This window comes from Triturus cristatus, chromosome 3_1 (assembly GCF_964204655.1).
Source record: "Triturus cristatus chromosome 3_1, aTriCri1.1, whole genome shotgun sequence".
NCBI classification, from domain to species: Eukaryota; Metazoa; Chordata; class Amphibia; order Caudata; family Salamandridae; genus Triturus; species Triturus cristatus.
In genome coordinates, this window is record NC_140583.1 from 265,456,450 (window position 1) to 265,483,329 (window position 26,880).

Genomic DNA, 26,880 nt, shown 5'->3' on the forward strand with positions numbered 1-26,880 from the left:
ATATTGTTCACAGTTGAAACAACAATACTTTTCTCTAGTCTTCAGAATTAAGTGACTATTAGCTTCCCATTTGCAAATTCTCTAAAGCTGGCCATTACAGCTAAATAACTATAAATCAAAAGTATAGAAGTTAACGACTTTGTCAATCGTTTCTCCTGTCTCCCCTTCTAAGTCCCTTCACTTGATCAGTATTCTGAGTCATCTATTGGCTGTACAAGAAGAATAAATGAAAACGTTATCGTCAAAGTAACTGTATTCTTGAGCAGCCTCAATTCCTTTCTAAAAATACATTCTTAGAGGAAATGCAATATTCATGAAAAGCACTGAGGGCTCTCCCACCTGTGGGGCGGGTAGGTGTTCACACAACCCTCGCTCCTTGAAGTCCAGACAATGGTGCAAGAAGATTCTTTTCATCCGCGATGTAATTATCTCCAATCCCAGCTTCAGTCATTACTTGATACTGCTCTGTACCACTTGCAATGGGAGGTGTTCTGGACTGTACCAAAAGAATGGAGGTGGAGATACATTCAGCAGCATCTTTCTTCTAACTACCACTTTACCTTTGGAAAATAGCTACTATGGTTACGGGAATAATCAGCACACTTCACTTGGGTTGTCATCCTGCAAAAGTAAATTACAGGAATTATTAATATGATTATTCTAAGAACAATGTCACCACGGTATTTTCACATGCAGCAGCTTGCAAGGTCTGCTCCACCCTCTCTGCCCCTCCATGTCACTGTGAATGTTCTGTGGTACAGGCTGATCCTTGACAGCTGCAGTGGATTTCAATGTGAAGTCAACTGCGCCGCCTTGAATAGTTACAGGTCATGGTTGCAGCCCCTTTGGTTCAGCTGGTGCTCCAAATTATAGGGCGAACCTAAATGTGTAGTGCATTATCCATGCATGCCCTGTTTAGTGCACATTCCTGCAGGAGTCACCTTTAGGCAGATTGCTTTTTGAGTGAAAACTGGAAGTCAGCTGAATGCTTCTAGGAAGTGTTTTATCAGTAAGTATCAAAGAGAGAGTGCGAAGGGTGAAGGCTTGCGCCACTTCCCCATCAAACTCAACAAACACTGAAAGAGAGCCTGCTACCACAATCCTGAATCCTATGGTACCCCGTGCTCAGGTGAGTAGGGAAACCTACTGGGTTTTTAAAGAAACCTTCACCCACTAACATTAGTTAGTGGCACGTTTCATCATAGGGTTCCCACCCAAGACGCCTAAAGCATCTGTGTGTGCTTCAACACCTGAATTACAGCGGAGCAGGTTTTTATTGGTTTCACAAAGATCAGGAGCGTAAAATTACCTATAGGCCTCCCACCACTGAAGGCAATATTTAACCAGGGATGTGGGAGATCTAATTATCTCTGTCCACATCCACCTGTGTTGCGAACCTTACCAACGGATCCCCTAATTAAATACTGCCCAGATGCATTAGGTGTCTAGGGTGGGAACCCTATGATGAAGCATGCCACTAACTAATGTTAGTGGATGAGGGTTTTTTCAAAAACCCAGTTCCCTATTCACCGGAGCGAGGGGTACCACAAGATTTTGGATTTTGGTTGCAGGCTTTCAGTGCTGTATCGGTGTTAGTCACAGCACAATACAGCTGACCAGGAAAAATGTTCATGGAAATTCAAATTCATTAGTGGAGGTTCAGTTCTATCCAACCATTGTCCATATGCATTCTGTAATTTTGTCATATTGCAACAGAGGCATCCAAAATGTGCTGCTGGACCTAGAACACTAAATTATTTGTTGGTCTCCTTCTGCGTGAAGACTTCCCTGCCAAGCAAGGCTCATTTATGAAAGTGAACTGGTTGGCAGGTGAGGAGCTCCAACTGCTTTTATATTACAACATACCCTGACCCACTGGATGGCTTTATATGTTACATTGTTTTTTCCTTAATTCTTGTTCATTCCTTGAAGAATGTGTCTTTCTACTAGTGAGAGTGGGAAATGATACATGCACGCTTAAGGTGCATAGACAACAATTTCTCTAAATTAATGTAAATGTACATGTTTACAAGCCACAAAACTGCATGCAGGAAGCACAAAACTGAAATAATTTTGAAGAAATACGTTCGCCTACAACTAAAGAAGCACCTTAACCAGTGGCGGCTCCTCCGCTAAGGTAGAGGAGCGTCGCTCCACTGACTTGAATAGGAAAAATAAAATGATAATAACATATCGTTATTATCATTTTATTTTTCCTATTAAAGTGAGTGGCTCTCGGGGTGGGCGTGGCTGGCCAGAGCAGGGAGAGGAGTGGTTTGCACCAGGCCGGCCAAACAGTCCTGTGCCCTTTGCATCTTCCCTATCAGACTGCATCACACAGCCTGGTGAGTAACATTCAAAGCCTCCCAGCCCCCGTCTGATTGCCAGGGTTCGGTGCTCAGACCAATCACAACGCTGCATTACAGTGTTATGATTGTCCATTGTGAGCCTGGGAGTCCGGGTGCTTCCTGCAGCCGGCAGAGACAGGAAGAAAAGGACAGAGAAGAATCAGCGGCCAGCCGGCCAAGGTAAGTGTATTTTTTTTTATTTTGTTCTCTCCAGGTTACCCCCCGCTTACTCCCCCCCCAGCCGCTGCCCCCGCCGTAGCACTCGCAATTGGTAGAAGCCGCTACTGACCTCAACTGATTTATTATTATAGTTCTTCAGTCAGACTTCCATCCAAAACACATAACTGAGAGAGCAAAGGGCAAGTTCTGAGATGACCAAGTGGTTTTGTCAAGACCTTTTTCCTAGCATATCTATAAAGTTGTTGAAATAGTATTTCTGGATTAGAAAGTTTAAAATCATTCTGCGATTTATTCCTAATGAGTAGCATATTGATTCTTTTGGGGGTGCCAAATAAACTATAAGTTTCGGGACTGCGACGCCTTACATTGTACTGTAGCATTTGTATAGAGCCCGATTCACAGAACTAACTTAAGATAAAATCCTAAACTTACTACCATTTTGGTATTCACAGAAGGCACTTACTTATTTTGGTATTCACAGAAGGCACTTACTCATTTCGGTATTCACAGAAGTTAGGAGTCCTAACTTTAGGACTCCTAAATGCCTTCTGTGAATACCGAAAGTCTTAAAATTAGGATTTTTCTCAGTTTAGTAGTAGTATAGTTAGGACTCCTAACTTTAGGACTCCTAAATGCCTTCTGTGAATACCGAAAGCCTTAAAATTAGGATTTTTCTCAGTTTAGTAGTAGTAAAGTTAGGTGTCCTAACTTTAGGACTCCTGAACTGAGAAAAATCCTAATTTTTTAGACTTTCGGTATTCACAGAAGGCATTTAGGTGTCCTAAAGTTAGGAGTCCTAACTTTACTACTACTAAATTGAGAAAAATCCTAATTTTAAGACTTTTGGTATTCACAGAAGGCATTTAGGAGTCCTAAAGTTAGGAGTCCTAACTTTACTACTACTAAATTGAGAAAAATCCAAATTTTAAGACTTTCGGTATTCACAGAAGGCATTTAGGAGTCCTAAAGTTAGGACTCCTAACTTCTGTGAATACCGAAATGAGTAAGTGCCTTCTGTGAATACCAAAATGAGTAAGTGCCTTCTGTGAATATCAAAATGGTAGTAAGTTTAGGATTTTGTCTTAAGTTAGTTCTGTGAATCGGGCCCTTAGTGTTTAATGTTAATATCACTATGTAGGAGCATGAAGCACATACCCACAGAGACAGCAAGCTACATTGTGTCAGATGTGTGGTTAAAAAGGTGTTTTTTTGTGCTTTGAGCCTGATTAGGAAGTGTTTTCATGTTGTGCATGATGATCACCGAGGTCCAGTTATGTTAAGGGATGCTCGGCCTGGCTTTATGATAGGCCTAAAAGATACAAACTCCTACAGAGCGCCAGCCAGGCCATAATCGCGGCATGATTTTTAGTGTGTATGCAAGAAAAAAGAGGGCATAATCAGAGAATGCTTGGTAATACATATGACAGTATGTGCCAGGCAGAGATAATGTTGAATGAGTAAAATGATGCCAAAAGAGCAAGAACTGGAATTAATGACATGAACAGTAAGCATGCATTTTAAAGGCCAGTATACTGCCCACCGCTGAACAAACACCCTCCATAACAAATAAGGAAGCGGAAGAGTAACCGAGGCTGGCAACCTGAGCAGAAAGTACGCACTCTTTTTAAAGCCCACGTTCCACCTACGCTTGCTAGGGCAAAGGAAACCGAGGCTTTTTAGCAGGGGTTCACGTCCCAAGTCGCTCTCGTGCTCCTTAAGGCCCCCAAAGGCAAAAATGCGGCAGCCCCGGTCAGCTGGACCATAAGAATACTGTCACCATGCCCATACGAGAGTGAGCCACAAAGCTCCTGGTTGCTTGCTGTCCTGACAGCACAAGAGCAGAGTGACCGGCCTTATGTTACCCCCAATCCTCGGTCCTCCATGTGAACATAATACTCTTCTCAGATACCAGAGGCACTTGGTGTTTCTAATTTACAAAAAGAGGTATCCTCTTAATGTTTTCTAATTTGCTCCCAGACAATATCCACTTTCATTATAAGTAGTAAATGCAATTTCAGGGTAAAAGAGAGACAAGGTGGTGAAAAAAGACTTACCCATTCCTCTGCTAGGAGAGCAGCATGCACAGATTCAGTAGCTCTCATCTTCTTCAATCTTTGCCCAGGTCTTCCAAACCTGAGACACTTGCAAAAATGTCTCCACAAGTTAACTTTCTTTCTTTTCTTCCATGTCTGTTCTTTTCCCATTCTCACCCATTAACTCTGCTGTCATCTCTAGCAAGAGACCTTTGATGTGGACAATAGTGGCCAATAGATGTCATTTCCTGTGCTAGACCACTCCTAATACAATTTTTCTGAATCTCGGCTCCAGCTAGCAGAGTTTGTCAGTTGAGCCTGTTGGATACAGTTCGAGCTAGTCTTGGGAGCCCTTGCTTACCATACACTACATTAGTTCTGGTCACAATATTTTGCGCTAGTCTTGCAAGATTCTGGGGTACTTTGACCCTTGCCTTTACAAAGATATGACCGACAAACTACCTTTATCAGCATTAATAGATGAAAGTACACGGAGTTCTACCAGACAAGAAAAATCTGACAGCCCCTTTATTTTGGGTTCTCCTAAAGAAAGATCTTTCTAGGTTCTAACAGGTTCAGGATAATATAGTTCACAAAAGGTGAAGAGGACTCAGCTCATCAACAATCCATGCAAATCATGATCTAACACTGCCTCACATACTCTACAAATCTCTGACCAAAAACACTTGCTGAGTCTTCCCACATGCTTGACCAACATAGAAAAATACAGGTCTGCACAATACCATCTAATTTGGATGAAATGCAAAACTTAATTATGCTAGTCTCATAATGATATATACAAATATGTCCAACTCATATAAAAATATTTCCCAAAGTGTTGCAAAGTCATCCTGTGATTGGCATGACATCCCCTATATGGCCCTAGTACATAATAGGGCAGGGGGATTAAAACTACCTTTAAGTCCCTAGTATATAATAGGGCACGGCAGTTTAGAGGCCAGCAGCCCTTTCTGCATCGCGTGTGTGCACAGCTGAAGCATGAGGTCCGTCTAAAAGCAGCCCTGGGTTGCAGAACTGGTTTTAAAATGCAAATTGTGCCCAAACTCAACTTTGGTGTTTGGGGCACTTACAAATTGATAAACTACAATGTTTGGGCATATTATGTACCCCCAGGTTCTCTCCTAGGTGTCCCAGAGGTGGGGTGGTCAGGTATTTATAAGGAGGACCCTTATAAAAGTGAGTTGTATATGCCCTGGAGTTTGTGAAATTGTACATTTCACATCTCACATTGTTATAAAGTGCTTCCTAAAATGGACTTTTGTACTAAGAGCTCTTTGGAGGGAGCATCTGCAATATTTTTAGATATTCAGGACCCCTAAAGTCTCCCCTAGGTAGCCCATGGGTGTGGGGTCCTGCACATATAGGCAGGGTCCTTATAAAAGATGTTTTATAAGCCCTGGTGTCATCTTTCCCATTGCAAATCCCCTGCTGCATAGGTTAACATGACAAGAAGTTACTAACTAATAATTTCCACAAGGAGAATCATAAAATGCCATTCAAAGACGTCCTAGAATGGTATTGATAGATCCAACAATAGGATATTGTCCAATTGCTCCTAATGTGTACAGACAAGAAGTTATAATACTTTTTTGTCTGTAAGCCAAAATTCAGCCTTCTAGTGGTCTGTCCTCGTTGGTCAGAGTTAAGTAGATTAGTCAGGCTCCTTTGACGAGGTGATAAATAGCCCCTGGGGTTAGACAGCACTTCTAGGAGGGCAGGGTTGTGTTACAAAGAAATGCCAGAGCAGGGGGAGGGGTCGTAAACAATATTCTTCAATGGAAGGAGTAGACAGACAGAAGATGCCAGTTTCAATTTACACCTCCCCTTTTTGAACCCAGCCAGATGGTGGGATTAAGAAAGGAATGAGGAGCGACAAAAGGAAGAAACTATGGAGATTAACTATCCTAGGAATGTGTTTAGCCAGCTCTTCTCCCCCTGCTGGAAAATCAGTCATTATGAATTTTGGAGAAATGGTGTTCTCTGGGAGAAAATAGTGCCACATTTGGAGGATGTGGTCATACCCTGGAGTTTTGCCCTGCACCTCATTGGACAGGAGCGCCATCTTGCTTGATCCAGAGAACTTGGAATAAGTACCTGAGAGGGGCAGAGCATCTCAGATCTGCTCTCAGATCTGCTGCTTGAAACATAAGAGAGAAGATAGGTCCATGCTGAGGAGTTTGATTGGTGCCAACCAGACCCTGCACTCTAAAGATTGCGCCTGCTGCACAACCTGAACCACAGCACTGTGGACCTAACTTGGTTCAAAAGGACTAAAAAGTGGACTCCTTGCAAGCTACAGGTTAACAGAGCTCACCTGGAACATCACCACCAATAATCCTCAGCCTGGAGTACTACCAGGGGATTTGTAAGGGTTTTGTCCAAGTGGATTGTGGGAACAGAAGTCCCAAACTTTCAAGGGCCATCTTGATGCTTCCAGATACTTGGAGTAAGTTTTGGACACGTTTGGGGCCCTTTAGGGAACTTCAGGAAGCAGATCCAGAAGTTTGGAGATGTTTTGAGCAACTTTGGAAAAAAGCTCCATAAAGGGACCGATTCGACCTGTCCAGGCCCAGCCGGTAACCCTCAACCGCGAGCCGGCCTGCCTTACAGGTTCTTGCCGCTGAAAAGCTCTGGAGGTCCAACTTCCTGAGTTTGACAGGGAGTAAGCTGAAACCCAAGCCAGGGAGCCCCTACCGAAGCCGGCCTGGTAAAGGGCATCGAGGGACCCCTGAATAAAAGGCTCCATAAAAGTTTCTGAATCCGAACGTAGAAAAGGTGACCAGGGCCGAACACGAGAGCTAAACCGACCACCTTTAACCGCAAGACGGCCTGGATCCTTGGTATGTTCCTTTGGAAAGCTCCGGAGGTTGAACTTCCACAAGTGTGACCGGGTGCTCATCGTACGGAAAACGGCGAACCTTTACCCAAACCGGACTGGCTGAGAGCTTCGAGGGACCCCTGGAAGAAAAGCTCCGGAAAAGCTCCGGATTGAAGTCAGAAGGCAAAAACTCTGACCGAGACCTACCATGAGTGGGTAGTCATGCAGGGCTCCATTGTGGTCGGTCTGAAAGTTTCACCAGATGTCCCAATAGACGCTATAGGCTTCTATGTGCTATGTTCAGTATCATGACGGGCGCATGCAGTATCTATGAGCTTGTGATACAGTAGTTAAGCAAATTAAGTTAAATATATGGTCTATGTTTATATGAACTATTTATGCTGATGGCATTCTCTAAGATAATTGTTTTAAATTTTGCATTCTAGATACCCCTGAAGAAGGGAAGATGGCTTCCCGAAATGCATTGGGTCTTTTTTTTAAATAAAGACGTAACATGCAGAATTTTTTGGTGTCCTTTTCGGTTACGTGAAAAGTTTTGGCATAGTTATTGGAATGAATAAAATGAATTGAAGAAAACATGGATTAACAGGAAAATTGAAAAAGAGTAACAGAGTAAGCATGGAGTTAAAATGAATATCAAAAAGAGAACTCGATTGATTTGATTCATTCAGTTACTGACATGTCGGTGCTGTTTGATTGGAACCCAAACCGGTTCCGCTGTGTTTGTTGAGACTACAGCGCAGTGGGGCGTAGCGCGGAGCAAACATGCACGCCTCTAGAGGTCTGAAGCAGTTAAGCACGAAAAACAAGGAGTACACAGGTGTGCATTTCACAACCCTTTTGTTCACATAGTCCTTGAGTCATGCCATTTTCATTGTGATGGACTGCCTGCCATTTTGGAGAGTAGCAGTTGGAGCAGACCTCCCCCAAGTGGAAGTCTTGGGCTTGCCGGGTGATCAGACAAAGAGACAGTGGCCATGGATGGTCCCAGTCCCTGCCACGGAGGGCCCCTGTCTGGAGAGTTGGTTCTGGCTGTTCCGTGGTGGCCCTCTGGGGGCCATATAACCAAAAGGGGTGTGCTGCCCTGATGCCCTGGATTCATCCTTGTGGGCTGGGTGTCTGCCCCCACCACTGAGCTTCCACATATTAGCAATGGGCCTGCACCATACCATGCCCTGGAGGACTTTGACAGTCCCAGAGCCAGCAACATTGCGAGTCATATCGGGTCAATTGATGTGTGGTTGTGCTGCCCGCTTGGGCTCTTGGGGATTCGAGAGCACTCGTGTCTATAGCAATGCAACTTTCAGCATGTGAGCAGGATCTGTGTGATTGGCTTGTCTTTAGCAGCAACATTGAGGTTGCCATCGGGGGAGCCTGTGAAGATTGTCCAGCTTCCGCCATGATACAGAGTACATACCTGGCAATAGATCATCATCAACTGACACTGCAGAAGTGCCACTGTTGGCAGAACGTTCAAGTGAAACGTTGTTGAGGTGGGTGACCTAGCCGGGACACATATCAGAGACTATTGGCTATCTCTGGAGGTGAGCTGGTGGGAATCACTGCCCGGGGCCTAGTGGTGGAGACAAGTGGCTGCTGAGTATTCCAGTCATGTGGAAGGACAAAACTGTTCACACGGCTCGGGCCAACATGAAAAGACCATATGGTCAGTGGACGGTTTAGCAGGCTGCACACAGCAAAGGTCTTGATGCAGCAGTATGATCAGGGGACCCATTGGAAGAATCTACAATGGCAGAATTGATGGCGGCTATACAGCGTTCCAGGATGGTATAAGAGGGCAAGATTGACTCAGTTTCTATTGAGGTCAATATGCTCTACAAAGGTTTATATTAGGTGGCCATAAAGTAAAGACACTGGTGCAATCAATAGATATCCTACAACTGGAGATAAAAAACCCTTGAGGACCGGATGTCTAAGATGATGGTGGTGAAAAAGACGTTAGATGACAGTGTGGAGGATGCAGAGGTGCACTTGAGCCATAACAACCTGAGATTTTGGGGATTCCAGGAGGGAACAGAGTGCACCGCATCAGAGACCTTTCTGGAGAAATGGATGCTCCAGGTCCTACAACCACAGGGCCTGTCAAGGCTGTTTGCCGTGTAGTCCGCACACAGGGTACTGACAGTGAGACTGCCACCGAGAGCTCCACCCAGAGCACTAACACCCAGGATCTTCAATTACAATGACTGTGATGTTACCTTTAAGGCGGCAAGACTGCCAAAAACGTACAACATGACAACCACAAAATTGTCATATATCCTGACTACACCAGGTAGTTTCAGGCTAAAAGAAAGATATTACTTGATGTGAAACAGACATTCAGGTTCCTGAACCTGCAATATATGCTGCTGTATCCAGCCAAAATGTGGGTGATCATATTTTTTCGAGTGCCCTGAGGAGGTCTTGCCCTGGCTGGAGTTTTGGGATGAAGTTCCTCTGCTGGAGCGAGGGACATCTTGGACACACCACACCATTGACAAAAGGAGGGGGTCAACAAAGAGGGGCTCGGGTCCCCTCTGGATCCCATGACAGGGGGGTCAGGCAGACACTGTGAGTAACAGTCCAGGGAGAGGAAGTAGATGGATGATCAATGACTGTGGGGGAGCGATCTGGAGACGAGTCACAAGACCACATGGAGGACTCACTGGCAACCCTGGAACTTCCCATCGACTGATCCGAACATTACCGGGGAGGGGGCGGGATGCTTTCTGCAGAGATAGCTTGGTTAGAGTGACTTGAATTTCTAACATATGGACTCTGGTGAGTGACAAGCTGGTAGGGCAGAGATGAATGTTCACAGACATGATAGTGAGAAGTTAACTTTATGGCATTTGACATTTATGTGACAAATCTCTGAAACAAAATTAGACTAGAGATCGACTAGGGCTGTTGAGGGAGCTCATCCTAGAGTACCTCGAATATTCTGCTTTAGAGGTATTAGGAGTAGGGTCGCATTCTGCATATTCTAATTAAGTACTAAGAGTATTCCAATAATACAGTGAGAGTTAATTAGGATCACTGAGCTGGTGAAGTGGGGGGATGGCCAGACACACTGTTCTGACGTTTTAAGGGTTTAAAGGAGGGAGGTCTTGGGGTGGGGTTGGATGTTGGTTGTTGTACTAAACAGCTGTGGCACACAGAAAACCTGCTTATTTGTTGGGTGCCCCTCAAGGGTGAAAGGAGTGGTGGAGTTTGGGAGGAGAAACTGTTGGTGGGACCCCCACCTGATACATTTGCCCCATTGGATACATGATCCAGGATAAATTATACTTCCTTACATAGAATGTCTGTGGTTTGGGCGCACATGTGAAGCACCACAGGGTGATGACCTTCCTACGTAGACACAAAATGCATGTAACCTGTCACCAGGAGACGCACTTGATTGACCTTGAGGCAGAGAAATTAAAAAATAAATTGATTGGACAGTTTTACTTGTCCACCAACTGTAGGAGATGTCTTTGTGGATGGCTCCCAGGGTGCATTTCCGACATTTCTGCTCAAAAACAGACTTGGAGGGTAGGTATAATCTCCTGCAGGGGACCCTAGACAGGTGGAGATTGGCATCCTTAACTTATATGCACCTATCATGGATGATGGGGACTTGTTTCTTAGAGTACAGGATCTTATGATAGATTGCTTAGATATGCCGAATATATTTAATTGTGTCTTGGATGGAGCTTTTGGAAAACATCTTCCAAAGCATGCTACAAAACTACACATGACAACTGTGTGGTGACAAATCATGACCAACACAAGTAGTGAGGCTGTATGGAGAGAACATTACCCGCCAGGTAAGGAATACTCATGTTACACTACGACACATCACACCTACAGCACATAAACAATCACTGAAAAAAAATTACATTTTGCAACTTCTATGTGTGCTAATGATGCACACATAAAAGTTGAAAAATACAATTTCAGATTGTTTATTTGCAGGAAGAGACACCTTCCTGCACATAAACAATTATTCCCGTGACGCAGTCATTCTTGCACCATGGTGCAAGCGTGCGTACATCGGCGCATGGCACCTAATGTGGGCCAGGGAAGAGCAAAGGATTCCGTCATTTCATTGTAGATATGATGCACCTCTGTGCATTCGGAATGAACGCAGTACGGTGCAGCCAAATGGCTTGCAGCACTGTTCTGCGTTAATTCTTTGTGCCCTTTTTGCCTTCTGGTCCTTCGCCGCTCCTGCCCCCATCTTTACTGCCGCTGCGTCCCCTGTGTCCCCGCCAATCCGCATGCCCATACGTCCACTCCCTCCTCCCAGCTGCGCCTCCCTCCCACCTCCCCTTCATATGGCAGCCGCTGCGCGGCTGCGTACAGCAGGCATGCCGCTGGCAAGCTCATCTGTGCCTGGACCACGCCCAGCGCCAGAACCCCTAGCCCCCGCGAACGCCACGACGCCCGACTCCGCAACGACGCCAGCGCCCTGCTGCCTAACCGCCCCGTAGTACACACAACGACCCGGAGCTGCAGCTTCACCAGCATCCGACCCGCAAACCCACCGACCAGGAAAGGACCCAACTACCTCAGCTGCATCCTTCTAAACACCCGCTACGCCTGCAAACACGCTGTCGAACTCTGGGACCTACTCGACTCAACCTCCCCAGACGTCGCCTTTCTGACGGAGACTTGGCTGAACCCCTCCTCGGCTCCCGACATCGCTATAGCCATCCCGGAAGGCTACAAGATCACCCGCAGTAACCGCACCAATGGAGGAGGAGGAGGAATCGCCATAGTTCACAGGAACACCCTCAGAGTATCGACCAGCACCAATGACACCCTCAGCACCGCCGAACGCCTGCACTTCTAGATCCACACCGACCCCAACACCACCCTCAGAGGAACCCTCGCCTAAAGATCAACCCCCCCCCCCACCCGGGACCCCAGACTCCATTGCCGACTTCGTCAGCACACACGCCCTCGCCTCCACGGACTACATCCTCCTTGGGGACCTGAACTTCCACCTCGAGAACAACAACGCCAACTCCGCCACCCTGATCGACAACCTAGCCAACCTCAGACTTAGACAACTAGTCACAACACCCCCCCACTCCTCCAGCCACACGCTCATCCCGATCTTCTCCGCAAGCCCCCACATCTCCTTCAGCCACACCTCCGAACTCCATTGGACCAAACATTGTTGCATCCACTTCATGTTCCGGAAACCCACCATGCACCACCGCTCCCAACAGATGCCTCGCCCCTGCTGCAGCAAAGTCACCGAAGACCAGCTAACCACCACCCTTGCCCAGAGCCCACCCCCCGAGCCCAGCGACGCCGCCACCGCCACCTGCAACCTCAGACAGTGGATCGACAACTGCGCCAACACCCTCGACCCACACAAGAAACCCCCCAACAGTCACACCAGCAGGAAAGCCAGCTGGTTCACTCAAGAACTCCAGCAAACCTGCCGAAAGCTGGAGAAGAACTGGCTCCATGAACGAACTCGGGACAGCTACACAGCCTACAAGAACACCACCCGCAGACACCATCACCTCATCAGATCAGCCAAAAGGGCCTCCTTCTAAGACCGCCTAGACAACAACGAACACAACACCAAAGAGCTCTTCAACATCGTGAAGGAATTTTCCAACCCCAGCTCCAATACCAACGACATCCCACCTTCGCAAGACCTGTGTTACTCGCTGGCCACCTTCTTCCATCGCAAGATCGCAGACATCCACGACAGCTTCAACAACACGACTACCCCGACAACCACTGAGACCCCCGCCCCCACGATCACCAACCGCCTGCTCTCCTGGACCAAGATCAATGACGACGACACCATTAAGATCATGAACACCATCCACTCCGGATCTCCGTCAGACCCTTGCCCACACCACACCTTCAACAAAGCCAGCACCGCCATCGCACCCCTTCTCCGGAAAGCCATCCACATCTCCTTCGAGACAGCAACCTTTCCCTCCTCAAGAAACCCAAGGCGACCCTCAAGAACTTCCGGCCCATCTCTCTGCTTCCGTTCCCGGCGAAGATCATCGAGAAGACCGTCAACAAACAACTGACCCACTACCTCGAGGAGAACAGCATCCTGTACCCATCCCAGTCCGGGTTCCGCAGCAACCACAGCACCGAAACCGCCCTCATTGCCACCACCGATGACATCAGGACCCTGCTAGACAACAGAGAAACCGCGGCCCTCATCCTCCTGGACCTATTCGACATGGTCTGCCACCGCACACTACGAACATGCCTCCACGACACTGGGATCCAAGAGAAGGCCCTAGACTGGACTACCGCCTTCCTCTCCGGCAGAACACAGAGCATCCACCTCCCCCCTTACGCTCCGAAGCCACTGAGATCATCTGCGGCGTACCCCAGGGCTCATCCCTCAGCCCAATGCTATTCAACATCTACATGGCACCGCTTACCCACGTCGCCCGACTGCACAACCTCAACATCATCTCCTACGCCGATGACACCCAGCTGATCCTCTCCCTCACCAGGGACCCCCACACCGCCAAAACCAACCTCCACGAAGGAATGAAGGCCGTCACCGAATGGATGAGGAACAGCCGACTGAAGCTGAACTCGGAAACGATGGAGGTCCTCCTCCTCTGATCCACCCCTTCGGCCTGGAACGACTCCTGGTGGCCGACCGCACTGGGAACAGCTCCAACACCCACCAACCATACATGCAACCTAGGGGTCATCCTCGACTCCACCCTCTCCATGACCAAGCAGGTCAACTCTATCTCTTCCTCCTGCATCAACACCCTCCGCATGCTCCGCAAGATCTACAAGTAGATCCCCACCGAAAAAAGAAGAACTGTCACCCAGGCCCTTGTCAGAAGCAGGTTGGACTACGGAAACATCCTCTACGCAGGAGCCTTAGCCAAACTCCTGAAACGGCTTCAACGCATCCAGAACGTCTCTGGATGCCTAATCCTCGACATCCCTCACCGCAGCCACATCACACCCCACCTGAGAGAACTGCACTGGCTCCCCGTCAACAATAGGATAACCTTCAAGCTCCTCACCCATGCACACAAGGCACTCCACAACACCGGTCTAGCGTACCTCAACAGCCGTCTCAGCTTCTACACCCCCACCCACCAGCTTCGGTCCGCCGATGTCGCCCTCGCCACAGTCCCCTGCATCCGAAGAGCGACCTTCGGCAGTAGATCGTTCTCCCACCTCGCCGCCAAGACCTGGAACACACCCTCCCCATCCACCTACGGCAGACCCAAGACCTGCTATCCTTCAGAAGACTCCTCAAGACCTGGCTTTTCGAACAGTTGCTGCATTCCCCACCCCCCAGCGCCTTGAGACCCTCACGGGTAAGTAGTGCACTTTACAAATGCTATGATTGATATATTGATTGATTGATGTCCTGGGTGTACAAGGCGCTTAAGATGGATAGGCCTAGACAACAACTGATGGCTCGCATGGCATGGGAGAAGGAGTTACGGGAACTGCTACCTATAAAGGCTGAAAACTGACCTGTTGATCATGGTGCTCTCTGGAAATGCTAGATTTAAATTACTGCATTTCAGTTATGTACATTGTTCATACCCATTAAACTACACAGGATTTACGTGGACTACTTTATGGTGTGCCCTTGCTGCAAAAAGTATTGCTCTGCACCAAGGTCGCTACATATTGCCAGGTGGTGGTTAAGCGGATCTGGAGAGCAACAGGTCTGCGTCTCGACCTTTCGCCTGCTCAATGATTACTGGATACAGTAACCCACCCAAAAATAGGAAAATGAAATATACATTCCTACAGCTCGCGTGCCTTCTGGTGAAGCAGCGAGTTGCTATGCGGTGGCTGAGGCCTAGGGGACCAGAGGACGACAAGTGGATAAGAGATACTGTTGAATGTACATTGGCCAAGGAGATCCATATGAGCTATCCGGATGGGATGAGAAAGGTTCTGACCACCTAGAGGATTTGGGAGATATACTGACTCTCAGATACCCGGTGGTCACAGGGCCCTGTGGTGGTAGGAATGGGGACTTGAGGGAACTGACACAGTACAACAACACGGATAAATGAAAGGATAACTCTTTGAATAAGAACATTGGGGAGGCATGAATGGAGTGCTATAAGAGAATCATGTGAGGAGAACATTCAGGAAGGAGCAAGGACATTATAATAATAAAGTTCTGCTGGCAGAAAATAACCAATTACAGTAACAGTTGCTAGGTTCCTATGCTTGTGATACATATGTGTTAATTTGCAAAAGCATAAAATGATACAGGTTCACCCTCTCCCTCAAGTGGTAACAACTGTTTGAAATTTCATAGAAACAGAGCTGGTTATGCAACTGCAGAGAGCTCCACAGCCTGGGAGTATGCAAATGAATAAACCACTCACGGAGCTCTGGATTGTATGTCCTTATTTCTCAGCACAAAATCTCATGCTGTTCTCTGATTACATCATAACTGTTAATAACCACACCTTAACAATCCCCAACTAATCATGAACTTCCTCTACTGGGTCCGCCCAGAACCGTAAGGGTCCTCGCACCCATTGCTTCATGACACTACATCTCTCCATTTGTTAAATATGAAAAACAAACAACTATATTACATGAGTGGTCGACCAGATCGAGTGGCTTGAAGCAGTTGAGGTACACTCTGTTCAGATTCAGCTTAAACAGGTTCTGATACTTAATCTGGCCCATCAGGTGGGATGGCCTCATCTGCCACTGTAGGAACTGATGATTGCTGGGGTAGGTGCTTGAAATGTAATGAGTCCCATGTGATGGAGTGTCTGGGACGATGTGAAGTCACCATATGTCCTTTGATGTCACAACCTTTAGATGATCGACAGCAAATTAAATGTCTGTTTCCGGTTTTTGCTTCTGCTTGACCAGAACTAAATAACCTTAATTGAAGATAGATTCTTGGGGTCTTCGACACCAATCAGCGTATGTCTTCATCTTTCCCTTTCGAAAAGTATCTGTAAGAAAATGGGTCTCTAGTTGGCAGTGGTTTGCACCCTGTCCAAGTAGGGACCCTCACTCTAGTCAGGGTTAGTAAGTTACACAGTAGGAATAACCCCTGCTCACCCCCTTGGTAGCTTGGCACAGAGCAGTCAGGTTTAGACCCAGAGGAAATGTGTAAAGTCTTTGTCAATATTTATCCGCTTAAAACAAAACAGCAAAAATCCAACATACACAAGCCAAGGTTGCATGATGGAACAACATGTGCAACTACCAATCATGCCTATACAACGCATGTGCCATTACCATGCATGCACTTACAATGAAGTTTTTTACCACGCATATGGCTTTGCCACGAATATGCGACGTTACATCGCAGTGTTTACACCGCGATACCTTTACAATACAGGTATTACAACGCAAGTCGTTACAATGACTTACACTGGAGGCCACTGGACATGGGAATAGTATGATTTACTATTCCAACTCCAGCCTACGTTACAGTAGTCTCTGGGTGTCTCTTTTCCCCCTATACAGATGATTCTGGTCACTACAGATTGCTGGTCGCTGCACACTGCCCCAGTCACTGCCCTCACTGCAAACTACGTTTCTCTGTCAGTGCTCCTCTCAGGTGTCCTCTGTCTCTGCCCTGCACAACCCTCTGCAGTAATTTTATGGCCCTGCGAGTGTTACGTGACTCAAATCAAAAGTTGTAGATATTTATCTTCCCTAGCCCTAAAACCGAAACAGCCCCTGAGCCCTAATCCCTCCCCAACGCGCTCCCTGCCCAGCCCTGAACCCTAAAATTGCAGAGGCACTGGCCCCATGCATAGATTAACACTTCCCGCCTTCTACACTGGGCAGACATGACGGCTGCCTCTATTTTACAATCGGCCTCCCTTGAAGTGGTTTATCCTGACTCAGTCGATGTGCGCCATCCTCCCGGTACTACGCAGACATAACCACGCATCCTTTACAACGAGCATGCCTTTCCCACACTTTCGTGGTAACGGACATGCATGGTAAAGGCATGTTTGTGGTAAATGATTCGTGGTAACGGACAGTTCATTGTAAGAAATACTTGGTAAAGGTCGTGTGTGGTTATGACCACATTGCAATTAACCCTGGGCGTAGTTCGCGAAGTAGCACTTCGCGAAGCTAAGCAAAGTGCAGTTCGCACTACGCGAGCTACGCGTAGCACTTCGCAAACTGCGTAGTACCTTGTTTGCACTGTGCCAGATGTGGTTTTCAATGATTGCACAGTGCGGACAAGCAACCGGCACTGTGCAATCATTGAAAATGGCATCTTGCACAGTGCGAGCTGTAGTTTTCTTCCGCTCGAGTAGATTTTTACTCGAGCTGCAGCTTTCTCAACGCGGACTGGTAGTTTCTCATCGCGAGCAGTCGCGAGCATACGCGTCCACTCGCAATGAGAAACTTGACCTCCTCGCTTTGGGAATCTCGCCGGGAGGTTTATTTTTCATGCTCGCGATCGCCAACTTGATGTTGCTGATCGCGAACAAGGAAAAAGTCTCGCCGGGATGTCATTTTGCGTGCTCGCGGTCGCCAACTTGACGTAGAGGACAGCGAGCAAGCAAAAAATGACCGCAACACTACGCTACGCGTGTTCGCACTGTACATGCAATTCGCGTAGTGCGAAGTAGTGCGAACTTCGCAAACTACGCGAGCGTAGCGTAGTGCTTTGCCCAGGCTTAATTGCAATGGCTGTTTCCCCAAGCCAAGATATGAGTTTTCAAAGATTAAATAAAATTGAAGCTCTTAGAAATCTATGGTTGCACTTGACCAGGACAAAGAACCTGAAATACATTAACAATCAAAGACGATGAATGGTGCAGGTGAGGTGAGGCTTAGAAAAAGTCAGTGATGCGTTGTTTCCCTACTGCTAGGCAGGTCGATGTCACAGTGACGCTTGAGGACAGTGCATTCCTCAGAGGAGGTGATGCTTCACTGTAGACAGGGATGCATCGCTTCCTCCAGGTAGTGCAGAGTCATGAAACATGCATGTTCAAGGACGATGCGTAGTGCAGGCGAGGTGATGCATCTTTTCTCTCTGTCCCTTATTGCATTGCAATGTTGATGATGAAATTGCCGCCGAGAGATGATGCATTGAAAGTCAAGGTGCGCTGCGTCGATTCTACAGTGTAGAAGCAGGCCCTGTGTCAGAGTGGAGTGTCATGGACTTCAGTGATGCGGTGCTCGAGATACACGCAGCAGCGGTTCTTCGGAGGTTCTGCGTTGAAAAGTCAGGGCCAATGTTGTAAGCCGCATTTGTTCTGTTGAGCAGGGACCACACTTTAGTGCAGGCAGAGGTGATGCATCAAGTTTTGCAATGATGCGCTGATTCTGAATGATCCCTAGCGTTGATGTATCAATTGTTTTTCTTGTCTGCACCAAAAATCACTTCCAAGGGTCCGTGAACTGGATTTAGCAGCACTTGGTAGAGTAGGGCTCTCAGAAGACAAGCCCTGGTGCTTGGTAGATAAAGTCTTTAATGGCCCTGAAACTTCCAACAGGAGGCAAGTTCAACTCGAGCTCTTGGAGAAACTTGGAAAGCAGGATGTAGAAAGCAAAGCCCAGTCCTTTCACTCCCAGGACAAAAGCAGCAAGCAGCAGGCCAGCACAGCAAAGCAAACAGCAACATGTCAGTCCTTCCTGACAGCAACACAGCTCTTTCTTCTTGGCAGAATGTCCTCTATCCAGAAACGTTCTGAGTACATGGTTTAAGGGGTCCAGTACTTATACCCAATTCAGATTTGAAGTAGGCACACTTCAAAGAAAGGTCTTTGTAATGCACAAGACCATGCCCTTCCTTTCCCTGGCTCCAGTCCAGACACCCTACAGGGGGTTGAGACTTCTTTGTGTGAGGACAGGCACAGCTCTATTCAGGTGTCAGTGTCAACTCCTCCCACCACTCTAGCTCAGGAAGACCCATCAGTCTGGTGATGGGCAATCAGGACATACGGGTCACACCTCGTCTCCCTTTGTGTGACTGTATAGTGAATGCACAAGAGCCAAACTGTCACCCTGACCCTAGATATGTATTCAGAGACAGGCAGAAGCACAGAAAGGTTAAAGTAAGAACATCTTCACTTTCTAAAACAAATTCACATTTTCCATCTGCTCCCAATTAGAAGATACACTTGCAAGACGTTACAAGACAGCTCTAGTGCTAACCTTTGGTAGAGATAGGCCTTGCTGTAGTGAAAAAAGAATTTAGCAGTTTTTCACTACCAGCACATGCAAAACTTAATTCTACATGTCCTAACTTTTAAATGCAGTGCACCCTGACCTTGGGGCTGCCTTGGGCCTACCTCAGGGGTGACTTTTATGTGATAAAAGAGAAGGTTGGAGCCTGGTGTGGGGGTACAGTTGCCAGGTCGACACAGGAGTTTTAAACTACACACACAAGCTCTGCAGTGGCAAGCCAGAGACATGTTTTCAGGGCTACTCATGGGTGGCACAATCAGTGCTGCAGGCCCACTAGTAGCATTTGATTTACAGCCCAGTTCACTGTACTAGGGGTGTACTAGTAAATCCATAACGCAATCATGGAGAAACCAAAAATACCATGTTTTAGAGGAGAGAGCACATGCACTTTAGCTCTGATTAGGGGTGGTAAAGTGCCCAGAGTCCTAACACCAACAAAATGAAGGTCAGAAACATAGGAGGAAGGTAATAAGTTTGGGGCTAACCCTGCAAAAGGGCCAGGTCCAACACAACACGCTTGCAGCCTAACGCCACGGTAGACTAATCAATACCTTGATGGACTTCCCTGCTTAGGGCGATAGAACATGGACCCTGGCCCGCAACAGCAGGAACATGTTCCAGTTCTACGCCTTTCTGAACCCAGTTGGCTCTCTTTGTCCATAGCCTCAGGGCCCCCTGACCTAACCCATGGGGAATCCTTCTCCTCACCTGTGGACCCCATCTGTGCAGAACCTAACCTTGTTTGCTCACAGATATACCCCAGTGGGCAGACAGCACCACTATGGCCAACAAAGTGGTATGACTCATTCCACCCCCTGGGATTGACTTCTGTTTCCAGCCCAAGGGCAGTAATACACAGTGGCCACTGACAAGAGCCTGATCTCAGGACTTCCAGAGCTCTCTAACCTCTGTGGTTTCTCAGAGTGGGGGGCGGTAGCCCCGGGTGATTGGCACCCTTTGCCCACTCTCCCTCCCACCAGTTCAGGGGTGGTATCATAAGACTGGTCCCTCAACCCAGGGTCTGTACCCTTAGGCTAAGCATGTTCCTGGCAAGCCAGGGCTTCTGGGGGAGTACTCCTACCCCCTACAAGGAGAACACATTCCTCATGTATTGTGAGAGAGTCTGTCTGGCAATGGTCTCCCGCCCCCTGTCCGACTGACAGAGCAAAAGTGGCATCACCAGGGTCATTCATGAAGTACTCTGACTCAGAGCTGGCAACTACGACCCACTGGTCCTTCCACTGGGAACTGTATCCCACTCTCACCCCCATCTGAACTTCTGCACCCTCCTCTCCGGAGTGGCACTGCCAGACATACAAACTGGTGGGACACTTGTGCCAGCCACCCTCACCAAGTTCTCCTGACACTATGGGCCCCCATCAGGTGATGGACGCCTGGTACAATCTAGGCTCCCTTCCTGGTGTCTCCTCTGGGAACTAGCCAGGCTCTAGGACTGGGTATTGGGCATCTTGGGCCTCTGCCCACTCACACCTCTCCCTCTACTCTGAGAAGGGACATGGGGCCCTCTACCCATCCCACTACACTGGGACCTGTCTGGGCTACTATGAACCTCCTCGCCCTCGGTTGGGAGGAACATAAGCCACTCCCTTTAGAATCACTACCCATGGCCTCTCTAGACCCTCTGGCACTCCTAGAGGTCTGCCTCCAGTGCAAGTTCCCTGGGTTCAGAGAACTCACACTTCACCAGGTGCTGTTGTAGCTCTGGAAAGCTGTGACTAAACATATGCTCTCCAGTAATCAAATCGTACGGCCCCCCATATGTGTTCACAAAACTACCCTTCACCCAACCATCCAGGGTCTTGAAACAGCACCCAACATCATCCCTCCAAGACTGGTCAGACAGTATCTGACTGTCCCTGAAACGCAACCCACTCTCTTCTGTGGTGACTCCATACTTCCTTACCAGGGCTTCCGCCATGGGGGCACACCTCTCCCTGTCATTCTCTCGTAGAGCCAGTAGAGTCTCTCTCCCACCACTCAGAATATAACTCACCCTGCCACTTCCCCAACCCACCTCAGAGACCCTGCGCACCTCTAAAATCATTTTGCTTTTTTGGCTAAGGCTCTTTTCATCTCAGCCCTCCTCTCTTCCATTAGAGCTTTGTCAGCCTCAGCTCTTCTCTCCTCTGCAGCCAGTTGAGCCAGCTGCAGCTGCAGGTCCCCCTCAGCCTGTCTATCCTTGAACTCATCAGAGGGACAGAATGTGAGAAGAGACACTGTTCCCCACTGTAGATCTGTTAGGGGACTCCGTCTGTGTGGGTACACCTCACTCCTCTGTAGCTTCTGCAAAATCATTTCCCCTCCCTGTTTCCTTCTTAGGGCGACTGCCCTCTTGGGATTCTGGTTTGGCATCTCCCCAGCGTCCTCCGTTAGTGTTTCTAGCCAGCATGTATCCACATAGATAAACAGGGCTGTCTCAAGATCCCACCTCATGGATCTTCTGTTCACAGCCAGCCCCCTCTCCTTGCAGAAAACCTTCAGCTCCTTCATAGTTTAGATTAATAGGTGCCAGTAGTTAATCTCCATTCTGTCAAGTACTCACAGGTGCAACATCCACAGAGTTCCAGGTTGATGAAGATGAACTAGAGCAAATTAAGAAAAATGACCAATTGAGAGAAAAGAAGAAAACAGTATGCTGATACATAATAGTCTAAGATATGGAAGTAGTGTATACAAATCACTGTGTGTAATATAGAAATACAAGTCCAATCCTCACTGCTGAACACCAATGTTAGGAATGGGGTCTCTAGTTGACAGTGGTTTGCACCCTGATCAAGTAGGGATTATCACTCCAGTCCTGATAAGTAAGTTACACGCTTAGAATAACCTGTGTTCACTCCCTTGTTAGCTTGGCAAGAGCAGTCAGGCTTATCCCCAGAGGCAATGGGCAAAGTATTTGCACTCACAAACAGTAATACAGCGAAAACTCTACAAAAGGACTCCACACCATTTTAGAAAAATAGCCAATATTTATCTGATTGAAACAAGACCAAAACTACAAAAATAAAACATACACAAGCCAAGATATGAATTTGTAAAGATTAAATATAGCTATAGTTCTTCAAAATCAGTGGTTGCACTTGACCAGGACAAAGTACCTGAAATGCATTAAAAATTAAAGACAATGCATGACACAGGGGAGGTAAGGCGTCAGAAAAGCTGGTGATGCGTTGGTTACTTAATGCTATGCAGGTCTTTGGCACGGTGATGCTAGGGGACGGTTATTTGCGCAGAGGAGGTGATGCATCGCTGTAGGAAGGTATGCATTGGGTAATTATGGCAGGGCAGAGTTGTTGAGCCATCCACGTCTGGGGACGATGAGTGGCACAGGGGAGGTGATGTGCTGTTTACCTCGGTTACTTATTGTGGTGCAATGTCCATGTTGAAACCGGAAACCGCCCTCCTTGCCACAACAGAGACAAAGGAGAAACAGTAGCTCTCATCCTCCTCAACCTCTCAGCAGCGTTCGACACAATCTCTCACTGCACCCTAATACGCAGACTCCACTACGCAGGGATCCAGGACAAGGCCCTCGACTGGATACGCTCCTTCCTCTCTGGCAGAATGCAGCGGGTCAGACTCCCCCCTTTCCTCTCGGACCCTACACCAACCACCTGCGAAGTCCCCCAGGGGTCCTCCCTTAGCCCTACGCTCTTCAATGTCTACATGTTTCCACTCGCCCCCATCGTCAGAACCTATGGACTCAACATTGTGTCATACGCAGACAGCACCCAACTCATCCTCTCCCTGTCCAATGAACCCAACAACTCCAGATACAACTTTCGAGAAGGCATGAAATCCATTGCAAAATGGATGAAAAACAGCTACCTACAACTAAACACCAACAAAACAGAAGTACTTATCATGGGCCCAAACCCTGATGCCTGCGACGACACCTGGAGGACACCCACCCTCGGAAGTTCGCCCACCCTGACGGACCACGCACGCAACCTGGGAATCATCCTGGACTCTGAGCTCAAAATGGACCTCCAGATCAACTCCGTTTCGTCCTCCTGCTTCCACACCCTCCACCTCCTACATAAGACCTTCAAATGGATCCTCCTCGAACACAGAAAGACTGTCACTCACGTCCTGGTCACCAGCAGACTCGACTACGGCAACGCACTCCAAGCCGGAATAAACAAAAACCTCACCTGCAAGCTACAGAACATCCAGAACGCCGCCACAAGACTGGTCCTCAACCTGCCAAGACACTATCACATCTCCCAGCACCTGTGCACACTCCACTGGCTCCCCATCGAGGCTAGAGTCACCTTCAAGATGCTCACCCACGCACACAAGGCCCTCGACGACACCAGACCAACATACCTGAACAGGTGACTCAAATTCCACGCTCCCCAAAGGACCCTACAATCAGCCCAGCTCTACTACGCTGTGGTCCCCCGCACCAGAAAGATCACATCAGGAGGCCGCTCCTTCTCCTTCCTCGTGGCCAGAGCCTGGAACACCCTTCCGCTCCACCTCAGACAGACAACATCGCTCCCCATCTTCACAAGAAACCTCAAAACCTGGCTCTTCGACAGACCCCCTCCTTGATGGACTGGAACCTGCACCACCCCCCACCCCCAGTGCCTTGAGACCCTTACGGGTGAGTAGTCACGCTCAACAAATGCCTGATTGATTGATTGATTGATTGAAATCCGCACCCAGAGACAATGCACTAATGGTGCGTCGAAAGTCAAGGTGCGCTGCATTGATTCTATAGTGTCGGAGCAGGCCCTGCGTGGGAGTCAGAGTGGTGTGTCATGGACTTTGGTGATGCGGTGCTTGAGACTCACAAAGCAGCAGTTCTTCCGAGGCGCTGCGACAAAAAGTAGGGCCTGCTTTGTAAGCCGAGGTCGTTGCATTAAACAGAGACCACGATTCGATATGTCGAGTTTTGTGATGATGCACCGATTTTGAATGACGCTAGAGTTGATGCATTGATTTTTCTTCTTGTCTGCACCAGAACTCACTTCCAAGGGTCCAGGAACTGGATTTGGCAGTAGGCCTCTCAGCAGAGGAGCGCATGTGCTTGGTAGATGAAGTCTTTGAGGGTCCTGAGACTTCCAACAGAAGGCAAGCTCAACTCAAGCCCTTGGAGAAACTTGGAAAGCAAGATGTAGAAAGCAAAGTTTCGTCCTTGCACTCCCAGGACAGCAGTAACAAGCAGCAGGCCAGCACAGCAAAGCAAACTGCAAAGTGGCAGTCCCTCCTGACAGCAACACAGCTCTTCTTCCTAGAACAATGTCCTCAAACCAGAAATGTTCTGAGTATAGGGTGTCAGAGGTCCAGTACTTGTACCTGATTCAGCCTTTGAAGTAGGCAGACTTCAAAAAAAGATCTTCCTTGCCCTGGCTACAGACACACTTCAGGGGGTGGAGACTTCTCTAGCTCAGGAAGGCCATCAGCCTGGTTATGGGCCATCAGGATATTCAGGGTACATCTCAGCTCCTTTTGTGTGACAGTATAAAGTGAAAGCACAAGAGCACAACTATCACCCTGACCCAGACGTGTATTTAGAGGCAGGCAGAGACATAGAATGGTTAAAGTAAGAAAATGCCTATGTTAGACCCGGCCTCATAGCATAGCCATCCCTGTCCCCGCACCACATAACCTGAGCCATGCACCTCACGTAGCCCCCGAGCCCACGGCCTAGCCGATCCTTCCCACCAGAACACACACACACCCGACCCGGACTTCCCCGTCCGTGGCCTTCCTCCTTTCGGCCACACCGGGCCCGCGTGCCCACTTCATGCACCATGATGGCCGCCCGGCCCCAGCGCGACCCTGGCCTAGAGGCGCCACTCCGGCTGGGGGACATCACGCTCCCATTGAGATGAGAGAGGAAGGAGCAGTTTCCATCGCACCTCTGAGCTCCCCCGGGAAGGTGGGTTTCGATCGGCCCGCCGGTCTCCCCGAGGGCTGGCTCCACGCCTGCTGGGTGTCTGGGACTCCTCCCGACCCGGCCCTGAAAGGATCAAAAGACAATGGCAGGAAACCCCGACAAGCGACCCCCAGGTGACAAGACCCCTGCCTGCACAGACTCCGGACATCAAAGAGGAGTCGTCCTATAACAAGGGGTGCTCTGGGACTGTCCGGCAGATTCGCCTTTGGAAACACCTGAGCCCTGCTGAGTGACTCGCGGCTCCCTGAAGATCGTAAGACCTCCGAACTTGTGCTTGAGCCCTGCTGAGTGACTCGCGGCTCCCTGAAGATCGTAAGACCTCCGAACCTGTGCTTGAGCCCTGCTGAGTGACTCGCGGCTCCCCGAAAAGATCGTAAGACCTCCGACTTGTGCTTGAGCCCTGCTGAGTGACTTGTGGCTCCCACAGACTCTCTTGGTCCCGCCGGACCCCGACGACGACAAGCGTATCCACCAGCTCGAGGATTGTGAGCTGTGCGCCGGGTACGCCCCTGCATTTGATCCATATCCCCAAAGATTGTCCCGCTACCTCCTACCCCCTCCAAGACTCTGTGAGCCCGCGCTCCACTTGTATATATGTGCCTTGCTGATCATAAAGATCCTACAACTCCGATCTGATAAAGATTTGTTCTTAAGAACTCACGGTGTGGTGTCTCTTTGTCGTGTGGTGCCGAGTGTACGATCCTAGATACGAGATTCCTCCCCTGAGGAGTCTCCCGCCAGTGCCCGGCTACGATACCTCGAGGGTTGGTCTCAGGATAGTCAGGGCCCCCTCCGGGCTCCTCTGAGGTCGCCTTCTAACATTGGTGGCAAGCGACTGGATTCAGGCCCATAATCTAGAGATCGTACCGTGAACGGCTGACGCACTACCGACAAAGATGGCAGAAGGAAACGCCGTGGTTCTCACAGAAAACGACACCAGTACCGTGTTCCAGGCGGAACAACTGGAGGAGTACACACACAGGGAACTGAAGCAATTCTGCAAAGAACTCAAAATCGCTACCACTGGTCTCAACACCAAAGAAGATATGCAGAAGGCACTGAAAGCTTGGGTGGATTCTGGAGCCCCCCGCCCAGAAGGAGCGATGGAGCCCCACGACGAAGCTGGACCCTCCCAAGGAGAACGCAGCAGCAACCAGGTGCGAAGCTTCGTACCAGACGGGGGCCTATCCCCGGAGGAACTCGCAGACAGAGAAAGAAGTCGCCATCACGAACTCGAATTAGCCAAACTCAAAATCGAGGGCGAATTGAAATTAGCCGAGAAAAAGCTAGCAGTGGAACAGATGCGGGTACAAGGAGAACTAGAAGAGAAGAAACTCCAACGGGAACGCGAAGGAAGGAGACTTC